This window comes from Carassius gibelio, chromosome B5 (assembly GCF_023724105.1).
Source record: "Carassius gibelio isolate Cgi1373 ecotype wild population from Czech Republic chromosome B5, carGib1.2-hapl.c, whole genome shotgun sequence".
Taxonomy (NCBI): Eukaryota; Metazoa; Chordata; class Actinopteri; order Cypriniformes; family Cyprinidae; genus Carassius; species Carassius gibelio.
In genome coordinates, this window is record NC_068400.1 from 12,984,543 (window position 1) to 12,995,039 (window position 10,497).

Sequence of the window (10,497 nt, forward strand, 5' to 3'; positions counted from 1 at the left end):
GGCTACATAAGATAGAATCAAATAAAATGCAGTCGAGGCAAGGGTAAATCTATTTGAGCTACAAACTGGTATGTTTATAAGGAATGCAATACATTATGATAACAAATAATAAAATAATAACAAATATCAGTTGGAAATATCAAGCAGCAACTGTTTTGTACAATGAAAAAATATATGCCTAGCTGAAAACGAATGACAGAAAATCTCGCACATTAAAGTTACACATACCGTGGCCGGTTTTACGTTAAAAATAAGATGGATACTGTACATTTAGTCATTTAGCTAGCAAAGGCTTTTATCCAGACTAACTTACAAATTAAAAAAAAACCTTAAGCAGTTTATTATACAAGAGCCATACTTGCAATCGCTCAAAAGTCAGGTTTTTAGAGTATAGGCTTACAGCATCTAGAACAGAATTTATTTATAGGACCTATAGGTCTTTTACCGTGGTGTTTTAAGTGCTCACATAAGAGGTGTCTTTAGTTGTTTCTAGAAGGTTGTGGTCTCAGCAGATCAGGTGGAAGTTGGAGGCTGGCACTACCTCCAGGAAACAAAGGGAGTTTTGGAAAGTGACGTTATGATGGAACCACCATGTGCTGCTCGTTCGTAGAAGAAAGAGAAAGAAAAGTTATAAAAAATGCCAACTAAACAAACGCAACAGTAAATAAAACTGGTCAAATGCGACTATATTAATGATTCATGCATGCTAGGAACAGGGTGAATGGAACTGAATTACAAAACAAGATTTTTGAGTCTAGGCGTATTTGAACTAAAAAATGCATAAATCTAACTTACCTGCTGAGCTTGTTGGTTCGACTTTAAAAATCATATTGAGTATACTGCAGCAGAAAGAAATGCATGAAGGTGCAATCTTGTGTCATTGAAAGTTTGGAAAACTTTGGAATACCTTAAAGTAAATAAAAAAAAAAACATATAAGTTGACCTAAGAATAATTTTAACATTGTAATAAGAGCTTAAGAACCATGCCATACAAAATAAATAAATATAAAAACCAGAAATAAATATTTATTGTTGTAGTATTCTTGTAGCTTTTCTTGAGCTTTAGAAAGATGTAATAAATAGGAACGAGCTGTTGTTAAATTAATATGATTTCAATATTTATTGTATTTATGACGTTACTGTTCTATTTCAAAACAGAACGCAAAGAAACAATTAAACCACACATACGACAGAGTAAACTACACTACTGTTGGTCATGGTGAATTAGCTCATGGTCAATAACCAGAAGGATTCCAGTGGAGGAATCATGTCCAGCCAGTGAAACACTGATATCACTTGTGGCATCACACCTCCAAAATCCAATAGCTATGAATAATATGCAGGCAAACACACACAAGCACATAGACTTGGGCAAACACAATCTTCAGATAGCCCACTGTGCCAGCGTTATCTGTTGTTCATTCTATTCAACATGGCCATAACCGAGTCAGTGCCGCTATTGTGGAGATAATTCAGTTATGGCAGCGATATGATCGCAAGGTAAGAATTCTATCCCAGCATCCATAACCCCAGAGGATGCCCAAAAACATTGGCTATACGCCCTCGTGTGTTACAGAAGCAAGTACGCATCATAGTATTTGTATAGCAGTGAGATTGGGTCGCTCCTACGGTTTGTCGAAATCACTCTGCGGCAAAACTCCTCACTTGACAGGCACTCAGCGCTGGGTGATTGGCATCCTGTCTGCTGTATCTGTGTGTTGCAGCGCTGCACTCCGTGTGTGTGTGTGCTGAGTTTGAGATTTTTTTACAGTTACATCAGTACATTTAGCTTCAATATATAAAGGCCGAATTGAGTCACCTTGAAGAAAATTACCTCCATAAAATGAGTTTGTGATTGGATTCACCCCATCACACACTCACATACACACATCAATAGCATACTCTCCGAGTAACAGACACAGCAACGAGAGATCATGAAATAGAGCGAAGCGCTTCTGAACCAGGCTTTCGCTCACCCGAGGGTCACGTCAGCACTCGTTCGCCGGTGGACTTCATCAGCATGACAGAACTGTCATTTTAATGAAGCCGCAAGCCAAGTCGAGAGCAGGGTCACCGGCACACGCTCGGATGATAATCAGACGTGTACGAGTTCACATCCTCACATCTTCACTGTTAAAGTGCCAATATGTTTGTCCATGACCTGGCAATGACTTTTGCTCGAACTGCGCCTAAAATTACGTACTATACACTGTACTTAAATACACAGTTATCTACACATTTCGAAGCATAATATCACTTTTTACTGCTTGAAAAGTTTCTTTCTAATGCACATTGGCATATATAGCCTATATATATTGTTTGAATAACAAAACAAAACATGACAGGGTGATGATAACGCAAGGCCGCAGTGTAAAAAACAGTTGACTAATATTAAATGATTTGCAACTTCCATATCTTACCTCGCTGTCTAGTTTCAACGTTAAACTGACGCTTCGCACTGGAACACACCATAACGCCATATTGACAAGTAACATGTCATGATCAACTGAACCCCAACCCCTTATCTGGTCAAAGGCAGAGGTGTAAAGTACTTGAGTAAATTGAATGACTGTACTTTAGTATGTTTTCGGGGACTTTGTAGTTATTTAAGATATTAGCAACTTTTACTCTTTACTCCACTGCATTTGGAATGAGTGTTGGAGTTACATATTACATTTTGCATGTCACTTTCTGCAGCAGTTTATTTATGCTACAAAAGATGTGACATTGCCAACTACAGGGCACTGAAAGTACTATTTCTTGTGCATTTTGCCCTTACCCAAAATTGTCAACAAGGCTATATGTGAATTTGAGTTTCTTAGCCAGTAGTTGTGAATCACAGGTGTTTTATAAATGAGATGAGGACATGACTGCAGCTGCATATGAGGCCGAAACCAGCACATCCAGTGAGACGGCTTTGACTTTTTAATTTAACTTAACATTATTTTATTTATTCATTACACTGAAGAGACCTTTTTGAAGGATTTTTTTTGTTGTTGTTGTTGCAAAATTCACAAATCAGCTCTTTTTTTTGTTGTTGTTGTGTGTGTGTGTGTGTGAGCTTGTTTATGTGGTTAACGAGGACTCAAATTTGTATAATGACATAGGAATGACACAGGTATTACAATGAGGAGGTGGTTTATGAGGACATTTTTAGTGTCCCCGTAATTCAAAACGCTTATAAATCATACAGAATTAGTTATTTAGAAAATCCAAAAATGCACAAAGTTTCCTGTGAGGGTTAGGTTTAGGTGTAGGGTTGGGGTAGGGCAATAGAAAATACAGTTTGTACAGAATAAAACCCATTACGCCTATGGAGAGTCCCCATAAACCACATATACCAACGTGTGTGTGTGTGTGTGTGTGTGTGTTTTCTGTGCCTTGTCTTGGACTTTTATGTCACTTCCTCTTCCCGTGGTGCTTGTAGACGGTTTGTATCTTATCTTATCTTATCTTATCTTATCTTATCTTATCTTATCTTGTCTTAGCTTAGCTTAGTTTAGCTTATCTTATCTGATCTTAGCTTAGCTTGTTAGCCTCCTGTATACTGTATATACAGCCCTAGTGTTTCTTTAGTTCTTTATAAGTTGTTGAATGTAATAATTGTCTGTTTGCCCGTCATTCTGTTCTTTGTTCCCTGTGGTTTTTGGCTTATTGTTTGTTCTAGCTTTTCCATGAAATGTCTTCACACAGATCCTTGCCTCTGCCTGTTTCCTCAGCTTCTCCACAACGTTACAGTTTTTGACTGCCATGTCTCTTTGACTTGTGCATCTTTGAGCATATATTTAGTATAAGTAAAATACTTCCGTACTGTTAAAATCAGATACTCTAATACTTTTACTCAAGTTGATTTGGAATTGGAGTAATTTTCACTGTAAGGTATCAATATTTTACTCAAGTATGGTCTTCAGGTACTCTTTACACCTCTGGTCATATGTTTCTATTTACAAAGTGTTTTTGCAGTGTTGAGCAATTTAGCCAATCGTATTCATATCTGTGGAACAGAATGGCCAATCAGAGGTATACACCCCTCCCCCCATTAAAGTGCCCCTGGAGGTTTCTAATTAAGTCTGAATCCACTCTCCACTCAAGGTGTAGGAGTTTTGTTCAGTGCTGAGTTCTGCATGCTTCCGAGTCCTCACGTTATAACAAACAATTGTAAATAGGAGATTGATCATGCAGTGTAGAGCTTCATCGATTAGAACGAAATGAGATCGCAGTGAAACAAGAGTGACAGCTTTTCAGTGATTATAAGGGGAGTGCTCTTAGTGCTGTCTAGGCTCATGGATTCATTCTAAAAATGGCAATGAATGGCATAGCGATCATCATTGACTCAAGATTGCCTCTGCCATTGTGTAGCATTTGCAACAGTGTTTATTTGAGTAAAAGTGGTGCAACTGAGTGAGTTTTGGGACTAATTTGCATATTCATAGATCAGTGTATACTCAGTGAGGTAAAGGGTGAAGTTACAGTACATTCAAGGTATTTTAGGATACAAATATTTTTTGATAATAAAAAAAAAATATTTTAAATATCTGAAATAAAATATTTAAGTCATTCTGATTCTTATAGCAATAGTTCACTCAAAACTTTTACTCATCAAACCTGTAGCCAAACAGTGGCGGATAGTTTGCTCATAGTATGGCCATTTTTTTTTTTTATGAAAGTCATAGGGACTATCAACTGTTTTACTACACACATTCTTTAAAATATCTCCTTTTGTGTTCAACAGAAATTATGTTATTTGTTTTTTAAATAAATCTTGACTTGGAGTACATTATAAATCCACTTGTGGAAAAAGCACAGTGCTAACATTGAGAAAACGTCCTCTTTAGAGCAGAACTGAGTACAATCAGTGTGCCAGCAGTGGCATCAGATCCGCTCAAGAATCAGCTGTTTGTGTCAGAGTTGCTGGATTTAATGAGACGTCGGTCTCTGGGAGAACGGCACAAGCACACACATACGCCAACGCACACACACATTTGCCTGAAACATCAGCGAGTGATCAAACGAAAACCTTGTTCCTTATGCTCATTTATTTTCTCATTTGCTTGTATTGCTCTCTCTCTCTCTTTCACTCTCCATCTTTTCTTTCCTTGTATAAGTGTTTCTATTCACTCCACATGTTGTTCTGTCAATAACGAGCTGGTTTTCATATCGACAGTAACCGGGTCTTTAAATGTCAAAACGACTGCCAGATAACGTTTTAATGCTTTAGCAATATTGTGAACAAACACGCTTATACAGATCAATCAGAGACTGATTGAAACTGAGCTGGGATTTAGAGCAGAAGGCAAATAATAAGAGGGATATTAATAATTTTTATTTAGCAAGGATGCATTTAATTAATCAAAAGTTAAATCTATTGTAAGTAGAAGTTTTTTAATGTCTTTTTTGAATAATCGTTGCAATATGTTAAAAATATACATGATATAAAAGCTTTCAAAAAAGTTTTCAACATTGATGATAGTAAGAAATTCGTTGAGCAGCAAAGCATACTAGAATCATTTCTGAAGGATCATGTGACACTGAAGACTGGAGTAATGCTGCTGGAAATCCCAGGGATAAAGTATATTTCAAATTATAGTGAAATAGAAAACAGTTATTTCAAACTGTAAAATGTTTTCATAATATTAAATTCAATTCAATACTGTTTTAATTGTATTTTTATCAAATGCAAATAAATAAATAGTTTGAACCAAAAAGGCTAAACCAAAGTCAAAGCAGAAGTCTAACTGTGGAAGAAAAGGAACTTGCTAATGGAAAGTGGTTTTATTTATGGTTATGGATTAGTTTAAGGGCTGGTGGAGGAGGAGGATGTGTGTCTTCAGCTGTTTTTGAAGGTTGTGATGGCCTCAGCAGATCATCTGGAGGCTAGAAGCCAGTTCCAGCATTATGAGACATTATTCAATGAAAATCATTAGGTAATGAAATATGAAACCATATGCATGCAGGATCTTTTCTTTTTACTTGTTCACTTCATTACTTCTTGCTCAGTGTTTTTGAAGCAGCTGGTGTTTTGGGGATTTTTAGTGGATGTATGAAGTCAATTCTTCTCAAGTTCACACTGGTGTACACCTATTATTTTAGCATTTCAAACCAAACAAACATCTTTCTGTGAAATGTGCTTTGAAATGTGTGTTTTAGTGATCCTTGTTTGCAGTTAATTCCATTTTGTTTGATCATTTGCATCTAATGCAATGACATTTGTGCACATTTCTAAGGTCTCTAAATATAATAAATATGATCAAAATAATATTTCAAGATGAACACTTTCTGGTCTGAACCAGTTTAGGTTTACATGATTTTCCATACATATATATATTATTATTATTATTATTTGCATCATTGTATTCCACTGCATTGCATTATATTTTAAAACTACAGAACTTTGATAATAAAATGTTAAGCCACATTATTGGTAGATATAGAGTGATGACTGATGTTTCTATGCATTTTATGTCAGTAGTCTGTTTGTTATACTGTTATAAAGGTCTCATTGATTTACATTAAAAGCTATCAGAATTTCATCTTATAAATATCAGCATCTGCACCAAATTGCATATTTATGTTTGGGCCTCAGGATAAAACTGAGGTGTTTTACCTCCATATTTGCATTATATTCTACTATATGAGTATGGAGCCAGAAGAGTCTCAATAAAGATAAATGCACACACTACATTCACATATGCAGACACAGGATTCATAGATGCACACACATGATTCATAAATACACACACAAGATGCACAAATGCGCACAAAATTCACAAATGCACACACAAAATTTAAAAAGCACAGAAGATTCACAAATGCATACAAAATTCAGAAATGCACACAAAAATCATAAATACACACACAATTCAGAAATGCAAACAACATTTACAAATGCACTCAAGATTCACAAATGCACAGGACAAGATTCAGAAATGTATTTCTGATGCACACACACATATATCTTGATTCACAAACTGCTTGCGGTCTGTGAACTTCACTGCATTTGTGTGTGAATTTTGAGACTCCCCTGACTTGGCTCGACACACAAATGCTTTTTTTTAAACAGGGAATGATCAGCAACCAATCAGATATCTCCCTTCTTTTAGCCAATCACAAGAATGCACCCCATGTGGGGGGGATTGTTTACTTATAAGCCAATCACATGAACGTGTTCACACAGCAATTGTATTAAATTGTATGAAAATACAGATGTTTAGATTACAATTCAGGTTTATTTTTTATTATTTTTTACTAAATATAAATTTAAAAATGTCTCAATACATATAGCCCAGTGACTGCAGAAAAAAAGTTAACCATGGATTCATAAATTTGCAATAGGCAATCATTTCATTTTATTGAAATATTTTAATGAAAGTAAAAAAAAAAAATGTTTAAACCTTTTTGAATATTTAAATATATCTAAATATTCTTTTGGATGCAATATATAAGTCACTTTAATTATAATATTCAGTCCCTACATGAAGAGAGAGTCAGTGGTCCGCTGCGAGAGGAAAGTGGCTCTCTGGCTGCGAAAAGTGGTTCTCCGGCTGCGAAAAGTGGGTCTCCGGCTGTCGTTCGCTTAGGAAAGTGAGTTGATCGCTGCGTGAGGAAAGTGAATCGTTCGCTCAACTTCGCTGCTTGAGGAAAGTGAATCGTTCGCTGAGGAAAGTGAGTCGCTCGCTGGGTGAGGAAAGTGAGTCGTTCGCTGCGTGACTCGTGAGGAAAGTGAATCGTTCGCTGAGGAAAGTGAGTCGTTCGCTGCGTGACTCGTGAGGAAAGTGAGTCGCTCGCTGGGTGAGGAAAGTGAGTCGTTCGCTGCGTGACTCGTGAGGAAAGTGAGTCGCTCGCTGGGTGAGGAAAGTGAGTCGTTTGCTGCGTGACTCGTGAGGAAAGTGAGTCGTTCGCTGCGCAAAGTGGGTCGCTGGCTGCGCAAAGTGAGTCGCCGGCTGTGTGAGGTAAGTGAGTCGTTCGCTGCGTGAGGAAAGTGAGTGGTTCGCTGATTGGCTTATAAGTAAACAATCCCCCACGTGGGGTGTATTCTTGTGATTGGCTAAAACAAGGGAGATATCTGATTGGTTGCAGATCATTCCCTGTTTAAAAAAAGGCTTTTGTGTGTCGAGCCAAGTCAAGGGAGTCTCAAAATTCACACACAAATGCAGTGAAGTTCACAGACCGCAAGCAGTTTGTAAATCAAGATATATGTGTGTGTGCATCAGAAATACATTTCTGAATCTTGTCCTGTGCATTTGTGAATCTTGAGTGCATTTGTAATTGTTGTTTGCATTTCTAAATTGTGTGTGTATTTCTGAATTTTGTGTGCATTTCTGAATTTTGTATGCATTTGTGAATCTTCTGTGCTCTTTAAATTTTGTGTGTGCATTTGTGAATTTTGTGTGCATTTGTGTATCCTGTGTGTGTATTTATGAATTATGTGTGTGCATGTATGAATCCTATGTGTGCATATGTGACTGTAGTGTGTGCATTTATCTTTATTGAGACTCTTCTGGCTCCATAAAATGGTGCCTGTGTAAAGGCACTTTCAAAATGCAATCTGCAGCATTTTCCAATTATCTAAATGTAAAATGTTCCCCAAGGCCAGATTATTAATAAACTGAAACAGTGCAGTATTAGTATGTCTATTTTGTCCTGAATTATAAATACATTTGCTCCAGGGGTCACGGTCAGGGTCACAAGTCACCCGCAGAATAGAAAATAAAATCACCATGGAAACTAGATTCTGTAACCTTGCATAAACTTCAAAACTGATCATTCTGAAGGTGTTTTCTTTTTTTTTTCAAAATGTAACTTTTAATGTTCTAAGGTTATTTACATTAACATATGTAGCAGCCAAAGGTTACATTTGAAACTCCCACTTTTTGTGCGTGGAGTGTGACAGGTAAAGAGGACTTTTGTAGAACTTTTTCAACTCAATTTGTGCAATAACTAAAACCTTTAAAACAATTCCACCAATGATGAACCCAAACCATGTGACACTTTACTTACATAAATGCTTGAGTGTCTCTGAATGTGACATAGCTGGGCTTTGAGGTTGAAGTTATTATGAGGAAATCAACACAGCATGAAACATCTCATATCCTCAGCTCTTGAACATATACAGACACAGAGATACAATGCATAGCAGAAGAGAACTGAACTGATTATTTAACATGTTTCTGCACCATGCACATGTGAACACACAGACTGTGTTGTTGATTGGAAGCACATCTGATTGTGACCTTTTTGACTTACCTTATGTCTGGAGAGAGAAAGCTCACAGTGACCCGCAGCCTCCGTCTGTCACATTCAATTACTTCACACATACACACAGAAAGGAAAGAAAAATCACAAATGAGCCAGAGGAAGATCACGGTGTTTCCCGTGTGCTCAGATTTGCCAAGATACTGAAGTCTGCAATCAAAAGTCAGAGATCTCAATTATTCATCTCACATTTCTCATCAAATTCTGCCAAAACCAAGTGAGCCAAGCAACAAATTTATTTATAGCGCTGTACTCTTGTCCAGCAACTACTGATGTTTTATTGATTTATTTATGAATAAATAAATAAATAAATATAAATGCATTTTGGGATAAAGGACTGAAATAATAATTATTATTATTATAAAATAAAATAAATATTAGATGACAAACCTAAACTTCAAAAACTTCACAGAAAATTACAAATGTTGGCAACTAACTGAAATAAAATGTGTTTAAGTTTAAAACTGAAATGAGTGAACTAAAAAATTAAATATAAATTAAGACTATAATAGAAATATAGAAAAAATTATAAAACTAAATTAAAACTAAAATTAGTTTATAGTTCTATAGTCTGTATAACTATTGACATTATTTATTTATTTATGACTAAATATAAATGAGTTAGAAGAAATATGTGGGACTAGAATAAAGTTGACACATTACTGAAATAAATTGTGAACTCCTGACCTTGCGGTCTTCTGAAACACTCAAATGATAAATAACTTGTTATTTAAAATGATAAAACTATTAAAATTGTTTTTGCTCATTTAAAATAAAACAAAATAAAACAGAGAGCAAACCTATTTGTATTTTTTATTTTAAATAAAATCATAAATGTTGCCTCAGAAATTATATGAAATAATTTAAATTAAAGAACTAAAATGATTAGAACCAAAACCTAAAACTAAAATATTGCAAAAAAATAAAAGAAAATAAATAAAACAAAAGCACATTAAAATGAATTTAAAAAAAATTATATATATATATTAGGCTCAAACCGAAAATAAATTAAGATTCAGGGGATTGTTAATGAATTTCCCATTAACATTAGAGAGTCCAGCGTTGGGACTCTTTGAGATTAAAGATATGTGATGCTCTGTAATATGTTGTACTTGCGTATTATTTTTAGTTTCATCCTGTTTCCAAGTTGAATAGTTTCCATGTCTGGTCTCCATGGTGATGGAATATTAAACATGTTGTTTTTTTTTTTAACAGAAATTCAGAACAATGTGAAACTTTAAACTT